Source organism: Balearica regulorum, chromosome 2 (assembly GCF_011004875.1).
Source record: "Balearica regulorum gibbericeps isolate bBalReg1 chromosome 2, bBalReg1.pri, whole genome shotgun sequence".
Lineage (NCBI taxonomy): Eukaryota > Metazoa > Chordata > Aves > Gruiformes > Gruidae > Balearica > Balearica regulorum.
In genome coordinates, this window is record NC_046185.1 from 131,934,216 (window position 1) to 131,955,080 (window position 20,865).

At 43.3% G+C, this 20,865-nt stretch overlaps 1 long non-coding RNA gene across 1 annotated transcript; it reads left to right on the plus strand.

Annotated features, from left to right (window-relative positions):
* Positions 1-8,880: 8,880 nt before the first annotated feature.
* On the plus strand, positions 8,881-20,628 carry LOC142600787 (uncharacterized). Its single transcript, XR_012834347.1, has 4 exons — positions 8,881-8,986; positions 10,529-10,672; positions 11,018-11,779; positions 19,563-20,628. It is a non-coding gene; the product is annotated as an uncharacterized LOC142600787 (long non-coding RNA).
* Positions 20,629-20,865: the final 237 nt, after the last annotated feature.

Consider the following 20,865-nt stretch of genomic DNA (forward strand, 5'->3'; position numbering starts at 1 on the left):
AAAAACCAAAAATGTATGTGCGTGCATATGTCTCTGCATATATATATACACACACACACACGTGCTGCATATATACACACACGTCAGGTACACACGCGTGCATACATGTATGCAGATGCCCAGGCGCTGGCGGAGTCCGGCCGCCAGGGGGCAGCAGACACCGCGGAGAGGCGCGGGCGGCGCAGCGGGGCCACCGCGGGCCGGGCCGGGCCGGGCCGGGCCGGGCTCCCCGCCGCGGGCGGCCGGAGGAGCGGTGCGGCCCCTTCGATAGCCGCTGCCGCAGCCCCCAGCGCCCCGTTTCAACAGTTTTCGTTTCGGGGGGGGTGTGTGTGTGTGTGTGTCTGCTGGCCGGTTTACCGCTGAAACAATGGGTTTATTGAATATAATGGGAAAGATGGTGAAAATTTGGGTTAGTCGAAGCCGAATTGCTGTAAAGAAAAACTCGCAATATTTCCACACCCATGCCCCGATTCTTTTAGCGTTAGCAAGGGAACTAATCCTTTTAAAAACATTTCTAAAGCTTCAAAAATACCAAGACAAATTTTTTAAATGATTATAGCTGCATTAGGAAGATTTTCACATCACTTCCTTCGCAGAAAACAGTAAAACAATGCTGGAAAAGCTGAGGGCTGTCTTACTGTCATCTAGATGCAGAAGCGATTGTGGAGGTCTTAGGAATTCTTGGGAAAATACCTGCTTTTAATTCAGAAGAGAACTTTTAACACAAAGCAGGCAACGGATAGGCGAATTGGAGCTGGATACACTGTGGAGTATATTTTCTGTGGATTTTCAGTTGAATTTTCTAACATGTCCTCTTTGTTCAGCTCGATGTTTGTTTGGGTTCTCTTCAACATCACTCATGTGATGGAGTTTTGGGGCCTCAAATGGCTGCAAAAGGCAAATTTGCCCAGTTGCTCTCTGCTGGCATTTTCATCAGCAACCTGCTCATATACCTACTCATAAGCTCTGACTGGGGACCACCACCAGATGACTTAACCAACCAACTGCAAGAAAATGACAAGCTCAAATAGTCAACCCTAGAATAAACAAAGCTCACAGAAAGAAAATAAATCTGAGTCATTTTAACAGTGAATTTTATGCCACGGCAGGTAAAAGAGACCCAATTCATTTGTCAGTGATTTCACAGTGCTCTTGCAAAACTGTAGCTCACTAAACACTCACAAAATAAATTAGTGGAAATGTAAATTGTTTCTTCTAACACTGTAAAAAAAAAGGTCATATATTTACATTTTGTGCATGCTGTACAAAGTAAATGCTGTGCTTGAGAGGGTAGATGCATTCCCAATGTTACATTGCGGGGTCCGAGTGATCACGGAGCTCAGCGGACTCTGTGAATATGTATTGAGTCCATAACCTGTGGCTGAAGGTCCTGATCCCTCCGAGTCTGCAATAGCTGCCGGTGACATGGTAACCGCAGTTCCTGTCATGTCAGTGATCGGGAGATAAAAGGCCATTGAGCATGGGGATGCTTGGAGCTGAATAGGAGCACTGCAGCAGTTTCAGAGCCAGAGTCTCTATACATGACATTCAAGACAGATTCTTTCTTCTCTTTTTCAAAACAAAGAAACAAATGAAACAGGAAACACTCAGCAAAGAAGCTCAGATGCTTTCTCATTCTCATCCTCCTCCTTCAGGCCGTGGTGCATTGCTCTCTGGATGCAGAGGGATCATGACAAGCTTCACGGTGAGCTTGCAGCAAAGTGGCTGACAACACAGATGATGTGATGTACGGGCAAAGAAAGGCCTCTGCTCCAGAGATGCTCTGGCCTTATTCCAAATGCAGCCGATAAGCAGCTTTGATCATTTTGCCTATCGGTGGTGAAGTGATCTTTCCAAAGGGTAAGATATTTTAGTTTGGACATTGCAAGCCTCATTCTCCCCCAGCCAGATAAAAGGACTATTCTGACATTTTGCCTGTGCTGTCATCCACATGCACAAAATATCACCCTGAAAAGCAGACATTCAGTGTTTTGTTACCCTGAAAAAAGAACCAGGCTCACTGCAAAGGTGTGCTCAGTGTGCCAAAGTAGGTACGTGGATGATTCTATCCCAAAGGATTTTTTCCTGACATCCCCAAGAATTACTCGTACTTCAGGAAGCACCAAGATGTAGCAGTTCCAGCAAAGATTCCTGTTACAAGAAATACTAATGGGAACTGCAGGCTCTAATTTAACTCCTGATCATAGTGCCTGTGCCTTAGATATCTCAGGCCAGACTTGCACTAGGTGAATGAAGTCAAGGGAACAGTGCTAACTTAGCCCATTCGGGAAATCTGTCCCACTGTGTTCTTTATCTGTTTGCCAACATAAAGCCTCTCATGGAAGCTGATGTACAGGGTAGTTTCTGGATAAACTTTAGGAAAAAGTTTTCATGTATATTTTGATAATATGGTCCTGTTGCTATATTTTTCCTAGATATTAAGTGGAAAATCAGAACAAGAGGCAGATGCTTATTCTTGAAGGTGGGAAGCCTCTCTCATCATGACCAACTGTGGGGTTATAAACAGAAATTCATTTGGTGTGAAGATCATAAGTCGCAGCTCTTGGACAGTACATGGGCATGAATGCTGTGGTTGATGCCAAAGCTTTGAGCTGCAGGAAGGGGGAGCAGAAGGGAAAAAAGTGTTTGGGGTTTTTGTTTTGGAAAATAACCAAACCCATGCATTATGGGAAAAGCCAGAAAGTTTTCTTTCTCGTGAGCCTGAACTTTAGAAATGGTTCTGCCTGGGTGTGTCAGAACCATCCGTACAGGCTTAAGTAAGATTTAGGTATCTTGGGGAGAGACTAAGTGTGGAAATCATCTTGCATTTGCCACTGAGAATAGGACACTGCAAAGCGAGTTTAGTGCCGTGCTCTGTACCTTTACCTTGGCAAGGAAAATGTGGTGGCTGAAAGGTGAGAATCCTGCAAGCCCAGTGGATGCGCAGAGAAACACTATGCTTTTCTGTGATGTTTTGCAGGTGGTCCATAAAAATGTGTCTGTCTTTCACATCTTTATGTCTCTTTAGATCCCATCAGTGATATCAGATGTCATGAGATTTCCTCCTACCCAGCTTCTTCTGTGTACCCATGGCAAAGAAGAATTAGGATTTGCTTATTGTTATACCCTTGTCACAATCTAAGGAGCAACAGGAAACTTCAGAGAAGAGGAACAATAATCAAGAGCGCATAAAAAATGGCCTTACATTAAGTGTAAGAAGCATAGTCCAGAGACCATTCAGGGCTAGGACATATCATCTCTGTGGGTGAGCTGGTGAACTGTGGATCAGGAGTGGTGGGGAATGTGTTCCCATCGTATAACCACAAGGAGGAAGGCTGAGGTGCTCTGAATGAAAAGGGGCTTTCCAGCGGGTTGAGAAGGTAGCGTTTTCATCCTGGAATCCATCTTCATGGATGTCTAAAAATGCATGTGGTCTGAGACAGTGTCCGTCTACATACAAGCTCGATCTTCTCCTAGGTAAGTAATCAAGAAAGTTGTGGCATTTCTGTGTGTGCCCTTTTTTTCTCCAGCTATTTGTCATTTTTGCAGGCTTCATGGACATAAGTCTCCTGGAATGCCGGCTATGCGTCTCTCACCGGAGGGCTGCAATCACCCCCTTCGGGCACCTTGCCCAGTGCAAGCTGCAGAGTCTCAGGAAGGAGGAGGGATGAGGAAGGTGCTGGGGTGAAGAACTGTGGAGAAGAAAGAGTGCTTTACAAAAGAGGGGATTTGGAGATTGCTCTGCCTCAGGAAGTTTAGCTGAGTGCGAATGTAATTGACTGATGATTACAAGATAAGCAATATGTCTAGTGGAATTTTGCACAGATATGGGCAATATTTTCCATGTAACTCAGAGGAACTGCCTTTTGCTGGAAAGCAGGATTTCTTTATTTCTTTTTCTTTTCTTTCTTCTTTTTCTCCTTCCTTTCCTGGGTCTGTGAAATTAGTTCCCTGCAAATTACCTGTCTTTCTCCTCCCTGCTTCCAGAGCTGGTGCTTCTGGAAATGGAGGTGGAAGAGCCTGTCATGGCGTGCAGGCTGCACCTGTGCCCCAGGGACGGTGGGTGACTCCATCTTGTGACAGGGGTTTCTGTGATCCTCTGCTCCCCCCAAAACTGTCCTCCCTGTTGTGGCAGTTCAGGAGCAGCAGACAGAGTCTGAAAGCATGAACAAAAAAATCTCTTTAACCTGTGACTCACCCCTTCCCCTCCCTGGCAGATCTCTGCTTGAAGGATTTACTCTGTCCCTCAGTATTTTTTTTTATTCAGGCTGATTATCAAGTGGAGCAGCAATCCCTCAGAGGGTGTTTTATTTCCTAAGTGGGCAATCTGCAGCACGGTAGGACTTCAACACCCCTCTGACATAAACTTTAGGCCTAATGTAGTGACATATTCACAGGCTTATGGGCAGAGCAGTTCTCTGAATGCAGAGGGCGGGGGGTGTGTGTGTGAGGGGGGAGTTAAAAAAAAAAAAAAAAAAGGCTTCTCCTTTCACGTTAAGAACTGGCTGAGTTGTGGTTTGGATGCCCCCACCAGATACTGAACAGAGTGGATGGAAAAGGTTTGTTCGGCTTGAGTTTGACTTTCCCTCCTCTTGTAGCTTTTGGCAGGGACTTGGGCCGGGCTGGTCCCCCGCCGGCCCCGCTGGTTCACTCTCTCCAAGGTGTTGACAGACTGTTTTTCAGCTGCACCAGAGGCCGCAGATCTCATGTCAGGCTTCAAGATACACTTCTTGATAAACACGTCTGCCTCCAGCGATTGGCAGTGTTCTTTCTGGAAAGGAAAACAAAAAATGGCTTTATATAAACAGGCGCAGTGGTGTGCGGGGTGTAGCATAGCACAGCTTTGGAGGCATGACTGAGTTTTTGCCTCCTTGCACCGCTGGGCTCTCGCTGACCGGGAAGCGGCCACTCGCTGACAGGGCTTTGGTGGGGGGGCCGTGGCTGTGGCGGCAGCCCTGCTCCCCTGGCTGCCCTCTGCCAGGGTAGAGGAGCTGGCCCGGCCACCATGGCTGCCCTGACGGACAACATGGCTGCCCTGCTGGTTGCTATGGCTGCCCTGACTGTCAGCATGGCCATCCCACCATCCACCATGGCTGCCCCAGCCAGCCTATAAGTATTAATATGATTTCTATGGATCTGCTTCGATATAATGTGGCCCTTTAGCCACCATCAGTTTGAAATGCTTTCCAGAGTGACTGCTCATCACAGTGTAAACAGCAGTGGCTGTTTACCCTGTCTGTTGAGATCAATGATGTCACTCACAGCCTAATGAAATGGACATATAAAGATCTTGATGAGGCAGCACGGCAGTTGGGATGGCAGGAGCCATCCTTAGTCCCAGAGAATGTCCTCCCTGCCTTCCCCCCATCCCCACTCCCTTTGGGTGTTATCTGATAAAAAGTGCTCTGTGTCTGGAAGCTGTCTCGGACAGGGATCATCTCTTGTTGAACACAAGTATTATTAATATTATTAGTATTAGTGACAATGTGAATCCCTGATCCCTTGTGCCCTGAACAAAAGCTGCTAGTCTTGGCTGTGGTGGTTTTCCTTCAGCTCTCGCACAGCCAGCTCCCTGGGGAGTGATGGAGAGAGGATGGGTTTCTCTTAAACAGAAGTAACAGGGTTTGGTCAGCACTAGCCCTGACCCAGGAAGATGGTAAGTTCCCATGTGTGCCTCTTGTAAATGGGACCATTTTTAGCAGGCTAATACAGACCCCAGCTGGTATTTCTAGACTGATTCTGTAGCAGTACAATAACAGTTGCTAAACTCCCTTGCCTGTTTGCTAGGAGAGCATAGAGTGGGGAACATTTGAAAACCAACACAGGACCTCAGAGCACATGGTCATCACCTCTTCTTCTGCCATCTCCCACCTGATTGCCGTTGGAGACTGCCATAGCAAAGAGCCATTTAAATTTCTGCTCAGTCACCTCTCAGGGCTGTTGAAGAAAATTGTAGGGTGCTTTTGGTGCAGCAGAGTACGGCATAAACCCAGTCAGTAAATATTGGGTCTTCCCCACTGCAAATGCTTCTGTCAAAGGCTGCTGGCATTCCTGTTCGACAGACAGTACCAGGTCTGACAGTTGCTTGTCAGGAAAATATGGACTGTTTAAGCTATAGGCACTGGATAAGAATCTTGAAAAAAATAATCAACGGAGTTAAGGAAATAAAAATCTAGAGCAGATGTTGAAAGTCCCTTCTTTTCATATTTTATCCCCCCTGAGGGGAGAAGGGGAGGAAAAAACCTTCTGCAAAAATGCAGCTTAGAGAAGGAAATGGCTTCCTGGTGGAGGCCTTCCTTTATATTTTGAAACTCCTAAGGCTCTCTGCTCTTCCCTGGTTAGTTAGCAGGATAGACTGGGGCACAGCAACCGTTCAGCAAATGCATTCCCCTCCAGGGCTCAGGGTGTTGAGCAGAGGTGCTGGGGAGTTTTCCTTCCCAGCTGGGTACATGTGGCAAACTTCACTTTGCAAGTGCACATTTGTAAGGTTTCCTCTGGGGCTCATCATTTTCCTCTTTCTGAAGTGGCTGGGGAGCACTAAGCTTGAAGGGCAGGGTGTGTTTGGAATATACTGCTCCTTTTGTATATTCTTCCCTTTCTTAAATCAGAGCTCATTTTAAAATGCTGTGGCTTGAACAATTCAGTGCGAAGGAGAAAAATAACACAGTGGGGGGTAAGAACAGAGTGTGGTTTGATTCTCAGTCATACTAATCAGCTGCCTTTACAACAGACTGCAATATGTTCGAAGGAGTGATTTATCCCTCAGCAGTGTAAGGTGACTTTAATAGGAGACTCCATCCTTCCATCCAGAAGCCCTCATCCCTCAAATATCTTTTATTCCTGTCAAATATCTTTTCTTCCTATAAATTCCCTTGCACAAACTATACTTTTGAAGCAATGGGATTGTGCACCAAGTGTCTTGTAAACCATTGATAGCTCGGGCCATAGTTTGGAATAGGAGTATGTGAGGATCAAGGCAATCTGGATGCACTGGAATATGAAGACTAATCCCCTCTCCCCATCTACATAATTAGCAAGGTCACTGTGCCTTGTAGGTTTACTTCTGTAAGTGGAAAAACATGTCAGCTCTATCAATTTTTTTTTTGCACAGAGCTGGTGTGGCTGTCATGTGTTGTTACATGTTTGTCAAAGGAACAGCGCTGGTGTCGAACAATAGTCCGGATGCAAATAAGAGAAAGGATGCGTGTCCTGGATTGGTAAATGGAGCCTCTGTGTTTGCTGTGACCTCTTCTTCCTCAGCTGATTGTGGATCATAACGATCGCTGCCATTTGGACAGGAATAATTAATGAGATAAGTGTAGGTTAGTGGCTTGTGAGCAGCCAAGGGCAAGGCTGCCTGTCCATTTCAGCTCAGCCTAAACCATGGGGGCACTTCCTTCCTGAGTCAATAGTGATCCTGTAATGCTAACAAAAGACCCCCATTGATCATTGCCCTCTGGTAATTGCTGCCAGTGTGAGCCTACCTCTCACAACTTGTTGACATCTCTGGACAATTTAACTCAGCCCCTTTAAAAGGTCTCTGCAAAAGAAGCAGGCTGAGGTCTTTAATAGCGTAGGTCAGGAATGTAAGGACAAATGAGATTCTTCCCCAAAGACACTGGGGTACGGTACACATGGAGTTCCAAGCCAAGTCACATTTATGATGTTATAGGAGGTCTCCATGTCTAGCTTCAGTGCTATTTTACTTCTGATTTACCTCACTGGGAGACCTGGCCAAAAAAGTGACATTTCTGTTTCATGGGGATTTGTATGAGTGTGTGCAGAATACCACCTTTAGCTTGAATCAGACACAAACCAACATTTTGAGGGAAATTGTAAATTGTACCCTCCTTCAAGCTGGGAGTTTCCCATATTCAGAAGTGTATTTGTTCAAAGGTTTTCTCAGGAGTTCCTCTGTGAATTGGTTGTCAGGTTATGGAGAGCTTAGGGAACATATTCTTGCCTTGGCATTCATCTTCCTGAGTTGTCCTGGGCTTGTCTGTACCCTGAATGCAGACAGACTTTCTCGGCAAGTCTGGAGATAAAGGCCTTATATTCCAGGAACATCCTGAGAAATCGAGATGGAGGCCACCAGAACCTTGGCTCGAAAGAACATTAGTACAAACCCAGATGCTTTGGATGAAACATCCTAGGTACCAAGAAATTACCCACCAGCTCTATTATCTTGCTTCCTTGATGCCATAGAGACTTCTACCCAAAATACGGTGTCCTTAGAAGATAAAACCTGTTGGTGGTTGGGTATGTAACAATATCGGAAGGTCTTTACATTTGTAATGAAAAGTCGTCCAATCAGTAGGTATTGGCACTGGAGCTGTTTGGTGGTGATCACCCTCTGCCCTCTGATATACATCAGAGGTTCTTAGTTATCTCTTGCTATGATTTTCACAGGGTCTTAATCTTTGTTCCATTCAGGGCCCAAGCTGGAGCCATTGTAGCCTTTGTAGATGCCTGCAACTGCAGCATTTACCATGTTTTCATGACAGACCTTTCACAACTGGCATAGTTCCTCTGTCCCACTATTATTGTTCAGCTAATTGAGGCAAAATCTATGATTTGCCCAGCTGATACATTCTTCAGGAAAACTGAAGAACAGAGTATTATTTCAAGTGAAATTCATCATGAATTGCTGAAAAAACAGAAGATAGATAGAAAGAAAACAAATCCAATGAGAAGCACCCCGGTGACTCCTGCACAGAAGCAGAATGGGGATGGCCAATTTACTACAACAGCTGCTTCATTCAATGGCTTTGGGTTGGAGAAGGGTGCCCCAGGGAAGCGTGACCAAGAAAGAATTGGACACTAGGTCTACATTAGATACTGTCATGAAGTAAGCATAGGGCCACGACATCATTCCAGCACGGGGGATGGAAGATTAGTCACAGAGGAAATCCATTTTTTTCTCAAAGTTTGGGAGCTGGATTCTTCATGGAAATTTCACATGCTGCTTTTTCTTCTGGGTTAGCAGGTAATGCAATCCTTTTATGACTGATGGTTGTCTCGCATCTGATGTAGGTGCAGGTTTGATGTTCTAGGAACACCAGATGACACTTTACCCTTTACAATATTGTTGAATCGATAAATGCAGACCTTGTTTATTAAGTACAGCCGACATTTTCTTGCCGAGGACTCATGTAAAACAGATCTGGGTAATACTGTGATTCAGCAATGACAGCTTATATTAAAAAAGAAGCATAAGGCTGAAGCTTTACCACAGGATATTGGTTTTCTACAGTTTCTAGTAGGGTAAGATCAGTGTCTCATCTTGCCAAAACAGATAAATAGAGTAACACACTATGTGCTGCATGGAGATTTTTTGAAGGACATTGAGAAACCAAGGGGTTTTTTCAGCTGTCAGAAATTCTGTAGCAATTTTTGGAAGAGATGCCCCAGCACCCATCTGCCACTCCCTCCCTCTCACACTATTGCTCAGTGAACTGTTACCATCTATCTGCCAGATGTAGCCCCTTCAAGTTGTATTGAGAGGAAGGCTTGTTGAGGTGCGAGGTGTCCTGCTCTGTAATATCTGAGGTGGGGTGTTTCCCAGCCCTCCCAAGATGGCTGTAATTTGGCCCAGCCCCATCCTGGTTATTCCATTTTTCTGTCCTGCCTACCCAGACTTGTCGTCTCTGTTAAACTGCCATTCACCTGCCTGACTCGCAGTCAAGACTGGTACTTCACTGTGATCCCAGAGACATTCTGGTAGAGACCAGGGTGGACAGACCAAACGGCTGGACCTCAGCCGGACCCTCAAAGCTCCGACTGCTCTGTGAGCATGCTACAGTGGTCCTCTGTAGTAAGGTGCACACTGTCAGGGCTGTGGCACACCAACACTCAGCCACAGCCTTCTGAGACAGCCCTCTGAAAACTGGTCAGCAGACAGGACTCTTGAGGCGAGTTCTTTACTGAAGATCCAGACACTTTTCTCCCCAAATGACAGTCAAAAGCAAACATGAGTCATGTACAGACCATCTTGGTCAGGCTTTCAAATAGCTGATTCCCAGGTCCAGGAAAGATCCTGCCATGTCAGTCTAGCTTCTCATGCCTCTGTCATACTGCTCAAAATGGTGTACCTGAGAGTTTGTAAACCATAAATGGATTCTTTCCCCTCTCAAGAGAAAAATGACACTTCTACTTTCTGTAGAAGCCTTGCAATTTCTCCCATGAGAGTTTTCTCTGCCTTGCTTGAGTCCTATATTTCTCCCCACCTCACTGCCTGCCTCAGTAGTGGCACACAAGTGTTACTCAGAAGACAGTTCGGTGGAAAGACATTTTAACTGGAGGAGCAGATACAGAAACAAACAAGCACTCATTCTTCTGGCTTCTAGTTTCCTTAATGCCTTCAACTTTGAGTCAGTGAAAGGTATTATGAGGTGACTCACCCACCTCATGCAACATACCTTTCAAAAAAAAAAATCCCTCCTCAAACTCTTTCAGGAATTCTCACATCCTCCCCAGCCCTGTGGGTTATTGCAGGGGTTGATTTACTGTACAATGGAAATTTTTGCAGATGTCCAGGTGATTCAAAGGGAGCTGAAGCCAAAGATAGAGCTCTGATACTGCCTGGAGTTTGCCAACTCTTTGCCCTGTCCATCCGTATACCCTGCGGTTCTCTTCCAGTCCTGCATCAGCTCTGAGGCCATGGTCCTGAGAGGTACAGAAAATTTGCCTTTTTGAATAGAATACTAGTCTGCACCCTGGGGATGGTGCTCCCTTAATCTAGAGGAAAGCAGTCAAGTCCTTAAATGAGGCTCTTGAGCAGGGATGGATGTTGGGGGGAAAGGGAGAGGAGGGATAGCACTTGGTTACTTTAAGTAGCAACACTAATCAACCAGCTGCTTCCCAGGGCCTTCAGCAGTGTAATGCTGATACTGGCCTCAGTGTAGCAACCTTCAAAAAGTCTTCAGAGTGGTATGCACAGTTACTGGCCTTTCTCTTACTGTTCCCCCTTTAGCAGTGTGCTGAAACTGATTTTTTTTTTATTCTCTTCCCTTAACAGCCTTGCAATGGGATTTAGCCATCTCAGTCCCTCCAGGAAATTCCCTCCTACACCTGGCTCTGCGAGATGATGGGAAGGTAAAAAGCCCTTCTGTAGCCAGTGGCCTGAAAAACAAAAACTGATCTGGTTAATCACTTTTAGGTTTTAATAACTTTTACTTTTGGCTATTGTTTTTAATCACTGGCTAATGCAAGTTTGCTATTCAGCTTGACCTGTTGAGTGTTATTTATTTTTGGGTCTTTGGTGCGGACAGAATTGCTGTCACCATGTCCGCAGGAGCATTATAGGAACCAAGAATCTCTTGGTACTGTGCTGTCCCAGGGCAGGAGAGGACAGGCTGGGGACTCGTTTGTTGAGAGCTGAGACTGCCGTACAGTGCAGAGATAACCTGATGCAGAGACAACAAAGTGAGTCATGCTGCATGACAGAAGATTTGCTTCTCATTGATGAAATAACAGACTATGCTCATATCCTGGATCAAAATTTCCTTATTGTAATGAGAGCTATAAATATATGGTGAGCTATAATATTTTCCTAATATTTTGCATTACTTCATTCATGGAGATTTTTTCCCAAATATTAAAATAAATTATCACTTCTAAAATGGCACACCATCTGATGGCTATTTTAAAAGCAAGTCAGCTGGTTCTTCTGGAGGACTGGTTTTTTTGATCTTAGCATGAACCTCATTGGGGACTTGGATGCTACAAGCAGACAAGCATTTCCTGAGCAAGCAAATAGGACACAGCCTGGACACACGGGGTGAGTACTTTTCATAACCAAAAAATGATCCAGCACAGGGCTTTTTCATCACCAGAATACCACAAAAAGCATGCAAACCTTAGTAAATAAAGTCCACTCATAAAATACACATTAGCTGTCCTTGCAGACAAGCAAGACCTAAAGAAAAGGCCCATGGGGAGGAGGTCTAGGGTGATGTTTGAAGCCTTCCTTAGAAAAATAAACTTTTGGCCTTTGAGTCCTTCAACCCATCTTGATTAGGTATGATTAGGGCAGCCTGAAATACAAAAGCTAAGGGAAAAAGGAGAAGGGAAACAGAAGAGGAAAAACAGGGACAGGGGAGTGGGTCAGTTCGAAGACAAGTTTTTGTGTGCATTTGTGTTTTGTTCAAGGGGAAGCACTCTGAAAAGATGTAGAAATACTTTTCTTGCACAGAAAATGCAAGAAATCAGATAGACCATGGGCCAGCTGGGAGTTAATTTCTTCCTAATTGAGACACCCAGTTTCTTTAGGCTACTTCATAAAGCCCAGCCTATGAGTTTGTCAGCTGCCACAGAATGAGCTGGGGCAGAAACAAAAAGACTTGTAGAGCTCAGCTCTGGCCCAGCTGGCCCCATGGCCTCCTCTGCACCGTTCCCTGTCATACTGTGTCATTGGTGATGGGTGGATTGTCATCCAAAACTCTGCTTAAGATTACATTATTGTGAAAGGCCTCAGAATGCAGCTAGTCTCCCAGTGCTGGTAAAGCATTGCACCCATCAAAAGTATCGAAGAAAGACAGAAAACACCAGTGACACTGTAGAGTAAGTGTTGCATTATTAAGTACATTTATATACACTTGTCTTCAAACCACTGAAGCCTAAATCTCCGGAAATGAGTGACTGCCTTAAAAAGACCTGTAATGTGAACATCATGCAATTGATTTTCATCAAAGACAATTATCTGGGTAACATTCTTTGGGGGATATGTTTGTTCATGGTGCTTGGTATCCAGATGGGACTGGATGTCATTAACCATCAGGGAGTATGAAAAGGAAAGAGCAGAATATGTATTATTCCCAGCATGGTGGCTTTTAACCCCTTGATGAAGGGAGCCAGAATTTCCTGAGGCTTAGGAGGCAATTCTGGTGCCAGAGCTGAAGGAGACATGGAGTTCATTTTTTTTAAAAGTAGGTTTTATGAGTTGATCTGTGGCATTTCACACAGATGAATTCCACTGCATTCGCACATGTATAATGGCTTTTTTTTCTCTCCAACAAAGGTAAAGCAGAGATGTGCAATGTGCATGAGAGTATATGTATATCCAACCAGGGCAAAGACAACTGCCTTCTTCCTTGAAAATATTTAGCGTAATTCTATTATGGTCTACATTTTTATTTTGTTTCCATTTCTTTTCTCTGTGCAGTTCAAAATGCTGATGCATAAAAACTTTTGCAGTTTATAGTTTAGTTGTATTAGAGCTTTCTGCATTTTTATGCTAAGGTTTGAAACTACCCAGGGAACTAGAATTGCCTGTGCCTACTCCCTGTTACCACCTCCATCCACATTCACTTTAAATGGAGCACAGTTTCACAGAGAGCTTCACCTTGGCTCCTGAGACATGCTGAATTGCAGCAAAATGAGCTTGACTTTTTGGCTCTGCAATGAAACCCAAAAGCCCAGGCATTTTCTCTTGGTTTCAGCTTTCACAGGGACAGTTCCATGCAGCTCAAGTCCTTTGAGAAGTGCCAGGCTCCTAATGAAAAGGAGCTGGAATTGCTAGTTGAGGTTTCATGAGCAGGCGGGGTGGGGACAGAAAGAGTGAAATTCTGCATTACCCAGAGCTTGTGCTGACAGATGAATTAAAATGTAAATCTGGGCTAAGATTTCCAACACCAGGGCATAAAGTTAAGCTCCTAGGTTTCTCCTCAGTCTCTTAAATAAATCCTAATTTTAAGAAGTCCTCACTGCCCAGCATTCCCCTGTAGAAATTTAAACAGGGTTTTAGGAGCATCCAGTTATAAAAGCCTTGGCCCAGTTTTCCAAATATATGCCACTGTAAATCATAGCATGTTCACAGTTTAAAAGGGGAAGAAAACTGCAGTTTTAAATCGAATGAGATGCTGTTCTTGTGTTCAAAGTCTTGCAAAGTGCGAAGAAAATATTCAAATCTACACCAAACCAAAAGCAAGCCTCAGAACAAAACTAATCAACCAAAACCTAGGGTGCTAACTGATGTATTCAAGAGGGGGAAAAAAACAAGAAAAAGAAAAAGGTCACATTTTCCAGAGTAAATCCTTATGTTGAGAACTTTGGGCAGCTCCTTTCCTCTGTGAGACAAAAGGCAGGAAAAAGAGTCCTACTTGGATTTTAGTGCTCTGCAATGGGGTGTGCTACTTTTCCTGCCTTCTCATTTTGGGAGTAAAAAGTATATAAATGTCTGAGATTTATTTAGTGAACCAATGAAACTGAGTTGAGTAGTCCTGCTGAAAAGTGTTGCTGCTCATTCGGTCTCTTTGCTTGGTCCAGAATTGCCCTTGAAAATGTGGTCCTGGCTGGTTATTCCCAAGTCAGCTATCTCTGGAAACTTCTGCCTGGCCACCTCATAAGCCAAGGTAAGGCACTGAACAAACAATGTGGGTGTGCATTTTGAATGAAGCCAAAATATTTCATGGTCACATCTTTTCTGAAATGCACTGAGATGATTTGCTGAATCAAGACCCAAAAGCAGTTCAGGATGCCTTTTAGTTGGCTAGTGAGAAGTTGACTGAAATAAATAAAGGGTTTCTTTTCATACTTTGCATGGATGGCAATGAGCCCTGCCAAGTGGCTGCTCTACAGTGGGGTTTGAATAACATTTTCTCATCCCTCATTCTGCTGGGGCGATTGATTCGCCAAGGTTTGTTTTGGCAGGAGCTTGCCTATCGTGGAACGTAGAAGAGCATGGGAGAGCCTCCAGTGGGTAGGGGTGGGGATGATGTTTATTATGAGATATTTTTTAAAGTATTTGCAGTATTCTGAGCATCAGAAACTAAGATTCTTTTAAAAAAAGAGCAAGGAAATAATGTCAAGAAAATGCATAAATAATTACTTAGATGTCATCTGGTATGAGGTCTTGTGGCAGCGGAAACATGACATGACACTTTGCAAGGGGAGAGATCATTGTTTTAGGACAATTAGGCCCATGCCAGCCTTGTCCATAGTTTCCCATGGATGATTATAACAAGAGTGACAGTAACCTCACTGGTGCAAGGAATAGAGTGCTGCAAAAATGAGGCAGCAAAATAATCCTGCCTTTTTTTAAAGTCAAGAATTAAGTTTTTAAGCCAGGCAGTAATCACACATCCCAGCAACAAGTTCTGGAAAAAAGTTCATGTTGAGTTCTGAAAAGTCACCAAATGCTTCTTCTTGGGAGGCTGGAAAGAGCTGTGAATGTGTTGTGCCATGTAATACCCCGGGCTGGGAACTCGACTCTTAGTTTTAATCTGAAACAGCCTTGTGTTTGGTTGTGTGTGCCAGCTGCTGCTAGGCTACGTTAGGCAGTGATGCAAGCCCTCTGGTGCAGGGATGGGAGGGAAAAACCTAACTTTCTGCCTAGGGCCACTTTCTGATGCTGGTTCAGCTGGGCAGGTGCTCAGAGAGGCGGTAACCAGTAAATAGAGGGTTTGACACAAGCTCTTTGATAGTGTGTGCAAAGCCAGCCTAGCCACATCCCTGCCAGGAGAGGTGAAGCCTGGACAGGTAATGGCAGTGGAAAAAACCTTTGCAAGTTGAAGAGGAGCTGCTGCTGCCCAAGCCAGGAGGCTGTGCTCAGCTGCTCCAGGCTGGAAGCCGCTCGCTATCTGCACGCGGTGGTACCTTTACAATGGTTGACTTTACAAGATGCAAAAGCTGACTCTGCTCATGGGTCATCAGCTCATATTGGCTAATAAAATCCACACTCTACCCACAGACACTGTTGGTCAACGTGCCTCCTTGCTTATGGCTGCATAAAATGATACCATACTGTTTGGCACAGCTGTACATAGCGGAATTACATTTAAATTCGCCCATAAAAGAACCATTACTTTACAGCAATATTAAAAGAAACCATTTATGAGTGTTAAATCTTTATTTAAATATAATCCTTACCATGTGTTGGGTGGAAAAAGGCAGCAGCCTGTAGCATAAAAAAGGTATACTCAGTATATGGGGTTTTAAAAGCACCTCCGTTTTCTAGATTTTTCTTAGGGGAGGGAAGTCTCTTTTGGTGGGGGGGCAGTCCAATCTCTGGATGGCCAAACCATGCAAGAAACTGTCTCTTTATTTATTTATTTGGTCCTGCAGAGGCATAATGTTAGCCATATTTATTTGTCTGAGCTCTGGCATATGAAGAAACTGAAATGAAAGGACTATTATGCTCCCCCTACCAAATGTCATCTAATGCAGTGTATATACTATGGTCAAGCAATGTGGAAGCAGCTATGCTACTCTCCTCTTCCCCCCACTGTATCTCCCCACTCTGTGGCTTCCTGGTCTGTACCTTCATACTATGTTCACCATACCTGCCATGCTATCTGATTTTTCTTTATCACCCACATAATACAGTTTTCTGTGGTGACAAATAGGGCTCTTCTGCTAATACTACATGAAGGGTTGTTTCAAAAGCCACCTTAAGCTCCTGCAAACCACTTGCCAAGGCTGCTAGACAGGGCAAGAGCTCACAGCTACTCCTTCTTGAAAGTATGAGCAGGATTCACCTTGGGCTGAAATCCCACCGTTAGCGGGGGCAGTGGGAGGCATGGGGAGAGCACAGCTGGAGCACCTGATATATAGTCAATACATGCAACAGCCCGGAGCAGCACAGCCTGTTCCTGCTGTATCCCGTACTGTTCTTCCAGAAAAACACAAGTGCTCAGTATTGCTGGCTTCTTCTCCAGTTCTCTGCCTACAACCTCACTGACAATTACAGCTGTCCAGTGCTTCCTCATTAAAACTGGTTTTCACCAGGAAACTTGGTTTTGATCTCAGTAGAAGTTTCTCTGAAAGCTTTCTTTTTCTGGGAAAGTTTCAACTTCTTTTCAAGAAAGAGATGAAAAAAATTGGGCAAGACAAAATGTTTATGTGAGAAACAGTAATTATTTTTTTTTTTGAAAGGGAGCAGCTGTTGGATTTTTTCTTTTTTCTTTTTTTTTTTTTTTTCTGAAAGGAAAAAACCTGACCTATGCTGTTTTTTCTTCCTGTTTGCCAAAATTTTCCACCAAAAAAAAAAAATTGACCATGTCTTCTTATGGCTGTAAATGCTATTGGAGGCATCCAGTGAGGCTTCTACCCAGAGAGACAGAAGAGGGAAGAGGAAGAAAGATTCTTGCAGACTTTTCCTTTTTAAAGCATTGTTTCAGGAGAGTGCAGAGCTTTCTTCAGAACTTGTAGTGCGAAATACAGCAGTTGCCATATTTATTTTTCAGATCTCCCCGACAACTGGGAAGTTCTATTTCTATTGACCCAAATAAATCATATCCCACTAATCTAATTCATACTGAACTGTTTAGAAAACAGGTGCATCCAGCTCATCCTATTATCTATGTAAATATTCAACTAAAAATCTGTGTACAATAACAATGTCATTTTTACTTAGCAAAGCAAATCTTGACAACACATTAACCATGTTTTTTTTCCTCAGCAACCTATGTCTGAAGACATTTTCATTCCCTACCAGAGAATAACAAAACATGGTATGCAGTATGAATAATAACTTATCCCAGATAAAACACAGGGTGGAATGCAAAGAAGAAATAAATATAATTTTTGATCTGATGTCTATTCTGTAGTGATGCATCTGTGCTGTACCCTTTTTCCATGCTTTTCTTGCAGCATTTTTCTTTGTGTTCATATCATACAAATGTTGCAGAAAATGAAGGGAGCATAGCAGAAAGGGTGAATAAAATTTGCTTCTCTGTATATATAATTAGAATTGGAGCAGGACATAAACACGGATTAAACAAGCAGAAAGTAGAAAATAGTAAAACTTGTTAAGCATTATGCAAGGTAGTACAAAGAATTTCATAATGCAGTGTTGATAAAAGCCTTGCTGTCTTTTTCTAGGCTAAATCCTTATGCTGGAATAACCAGCTATTACAAGGTCAGCATAAATCAGTGGCAATCTTTGAATCAGGCCCTAAATCCAGGGTGGCTCTGCCGAAATCAGTGTTGGTACTTTAGATTAACACCACGGTAACTGACATCAGAATCTGATCCACAGTCTTAGGTCATATTCCAGGAGGAGCAAATCTTCTTAAGTATGTGGCGCTTTTTTTGCCTGATTTTGTGGGTTCCCTCCAATATTCCAGCCACTCTTCCTTTCGCCTCTAGTTACATGGCAATTATTCCCATCAACAGGACACAGTGGATGTGCTGAAAAGTGGCAGAGTGGAGCAGCGGTTAAAATTGCTCTTGCAAATACACCCAGTGCCTTCAGAAGGATTAATCTGAGTGAAGTACCTGAAAAGCTGGAAAAGCCTCCATATACTTCTGAATGCACATATTCATTTGGAGCTGATTGCTGTTCCTCTGGTGCCCTGTAAATCCTTGAGGAATGCAGTTGAGGTCTGGGATCTTCCGCAAAGGGATTTAGAGAGGTTGTGAACAGAAAAATGGAGGATTTGTCTGACTTTTATAAATCCGACAGTTTTAATATATTTTTATAGAGAAATTTTTAGTCATACATATGTTAATAAAACTATGTAGCTTGAGAGAATCCCCCATTAACCAACCAGTCCTATTAGCCATGGTTGTATTCAGTATTCATAAGTTTTCAGCAGAAAATTTGGATCAATAATTTCCAGACTCAAGGTTTGTTCATGAGCTCTTTACTATTTATTATTTGTGATTGGTCACATAGCCTGTCTTTGCCTCCTTCCTGGGTTACTGGAACCTTGTAAGAGGGAAGAGAAGATAGGAGAAGGGTCTGTACAAATTATGAATAATGAATTTCTGTGCTCATGCAGACCCGGTGTCCACAAATCTCCACAAAAAGGAGTCACTCTGAGATAATGCAGCTTGTGTTACAAGATGCACAAGTGGATTTTTTCACTTCATGCCTCCTGTGTCCTACACAGAATTATCTTGTTGGCTTTTTGGTAGAATGGGTTAATTTAACCCTTATCAATCCAGGCGCAGTAGTGAGTGTGATTCAAAGATGGGGGGAAACCAAATGCTCAACTTTAAGACTCTCATATATCTTTTAGGATCCCAGTCTGACTGAGCTATCCGTGCAGTCAGAAGCATTAGCTGAAAAAGAGATTACAGATACCTTTAGGAAAAATTTTATGAGTACTCTGATATTATTGAGTCAAATACTTTCTCATTTTTTGTCATCAAACCAATTGTTGATGCAGGTCTCAGGGCATTTGCTCTGTGGGCTGTAGATTCTATGAATTTAATATAGATGTACAAATGACGGCTTAGATAAAATTTTCACTAGAATTGTATGCCTTATACTGTGTACTTCTCACTGTTTTTGAAGGGCCAGTTTTCCAGTCACGACAGTGAAACAAACCAAAAACTGCTGGATAACGAATCTCAGACACAAGAAGTCTGGTATTTTTTTGACAAATTAGAATGTATTTTGGGGTGGACAATGATGATTTGCAAATGTGTTTCTGTTTTGGCAAAACTGTCACTGAGAGAAGAACCTCAGGTTCAGAGCAGAATTTCTGGACAAAACATGAGAGAAAGAGAAGCCAGAGCACCTAGTAATCCAGAGGGCTTTCCTGGCACCTTGGGGAGGTGGGAGATCCATACCTCAAGCATTTGGGAAAGGGTGTTTCCTGGTGTCTCCCATGCAGGTAGTTTCACTTCATACAAATGACTGAGGTTGTCCTCAAGCAGGACACCGAATCCGAGATGTTGTGATTCTGGGAGACTACCTGAATCGGTAGTCCATCACTGCATTACTTGCAAGCATGGGAGGAGGAGGAAGAAGAGAGGAAGTTGTCTTCTGCCTGAAGTGGAGTGAGAGCATTTTTGAAACTTTTTGCTTTCTCAGAAGATGAGAGAAACATTTTTTACACATCACCAGTAATGGAGAGTGACCACACAAAGCAGGCTGTGACCTATAAGCTGACATAAATTTGGCAAATCGTATCAATAGCATATTGGTAGAAATCAAAAGATATTTATGGGAGAAACAGTTCTTCTACCTCTTGCATTGTAAGGTGCTTCAGGGAGACAAGGAACAACTTCAGCTCTGTTTTGGACAGAATGGTGGCTTTTCTGTACTGTATTTCTGAGTATTTCTGTATTTCAGGCTACCTCTGATTCTTCTTTAGGACAATATAGGTGCTCTGCTGCATTTCTGTATAGGCTAACTGTAAGACAGTATCTAACTTCTGTGTATCATTTGACTCTTGCTGGAGAAAAAAATAGTTGCTTTTCTTCTCCTGACTCCCATATAGCTTATAGTTCAGTTTTTTTTAATAGGATCAAGTGAGAGAAAACATGTTGGTAGAGTTTTGTTATTTAGTGCTCTGTAGAGCTTGGGCTTTCATTGAAAGATTTTTTTTTTTTTCCCTGAATTGAATATTTTAAAATTGAGTTTGACTAATGACCTTTCAGAAAAGTCAGACCATTTGTCATCTTGGATGAGAGAATGTAGCTGGTTGCAGTCAATTTTATTTAGAGATTTTTTTTGTTCCCATGCTGCTTACAGAAACCAGGTCATTTGAATCTCATTTCCTTGAGAAGAAAAAAATAAACATACTTTTGATCACTTGCTAATACGACTATCTTCCTGAGATGCAGAGGCTGATCTGCTTGGTACGTATCTTTGCATGTGTACTTTTGTCTGTCTCCTGACAGAATGGAAAATGCTTTCTGTAGTGACTGCTTCACAGGATGAGCTCAAGAAATAGTGAAGATTTATTGCACAAAATCATTTGTGGAAATGCTTCCTTTCTACAGAGATACCCAAGACATTTTTCTTCTTATTCTTATTGTTGCAGATGACTTGCATAATCATTGTTATCACATCTGATATACCTCACCGTACATCACTTTGTATGTGGTTTGTGCTATTGAAAGAGATGAAATGGTGGAAGCTAAAATTCTGTGGAATATTAAAGTTGTTGCACATGTATTATTTGACCTTGG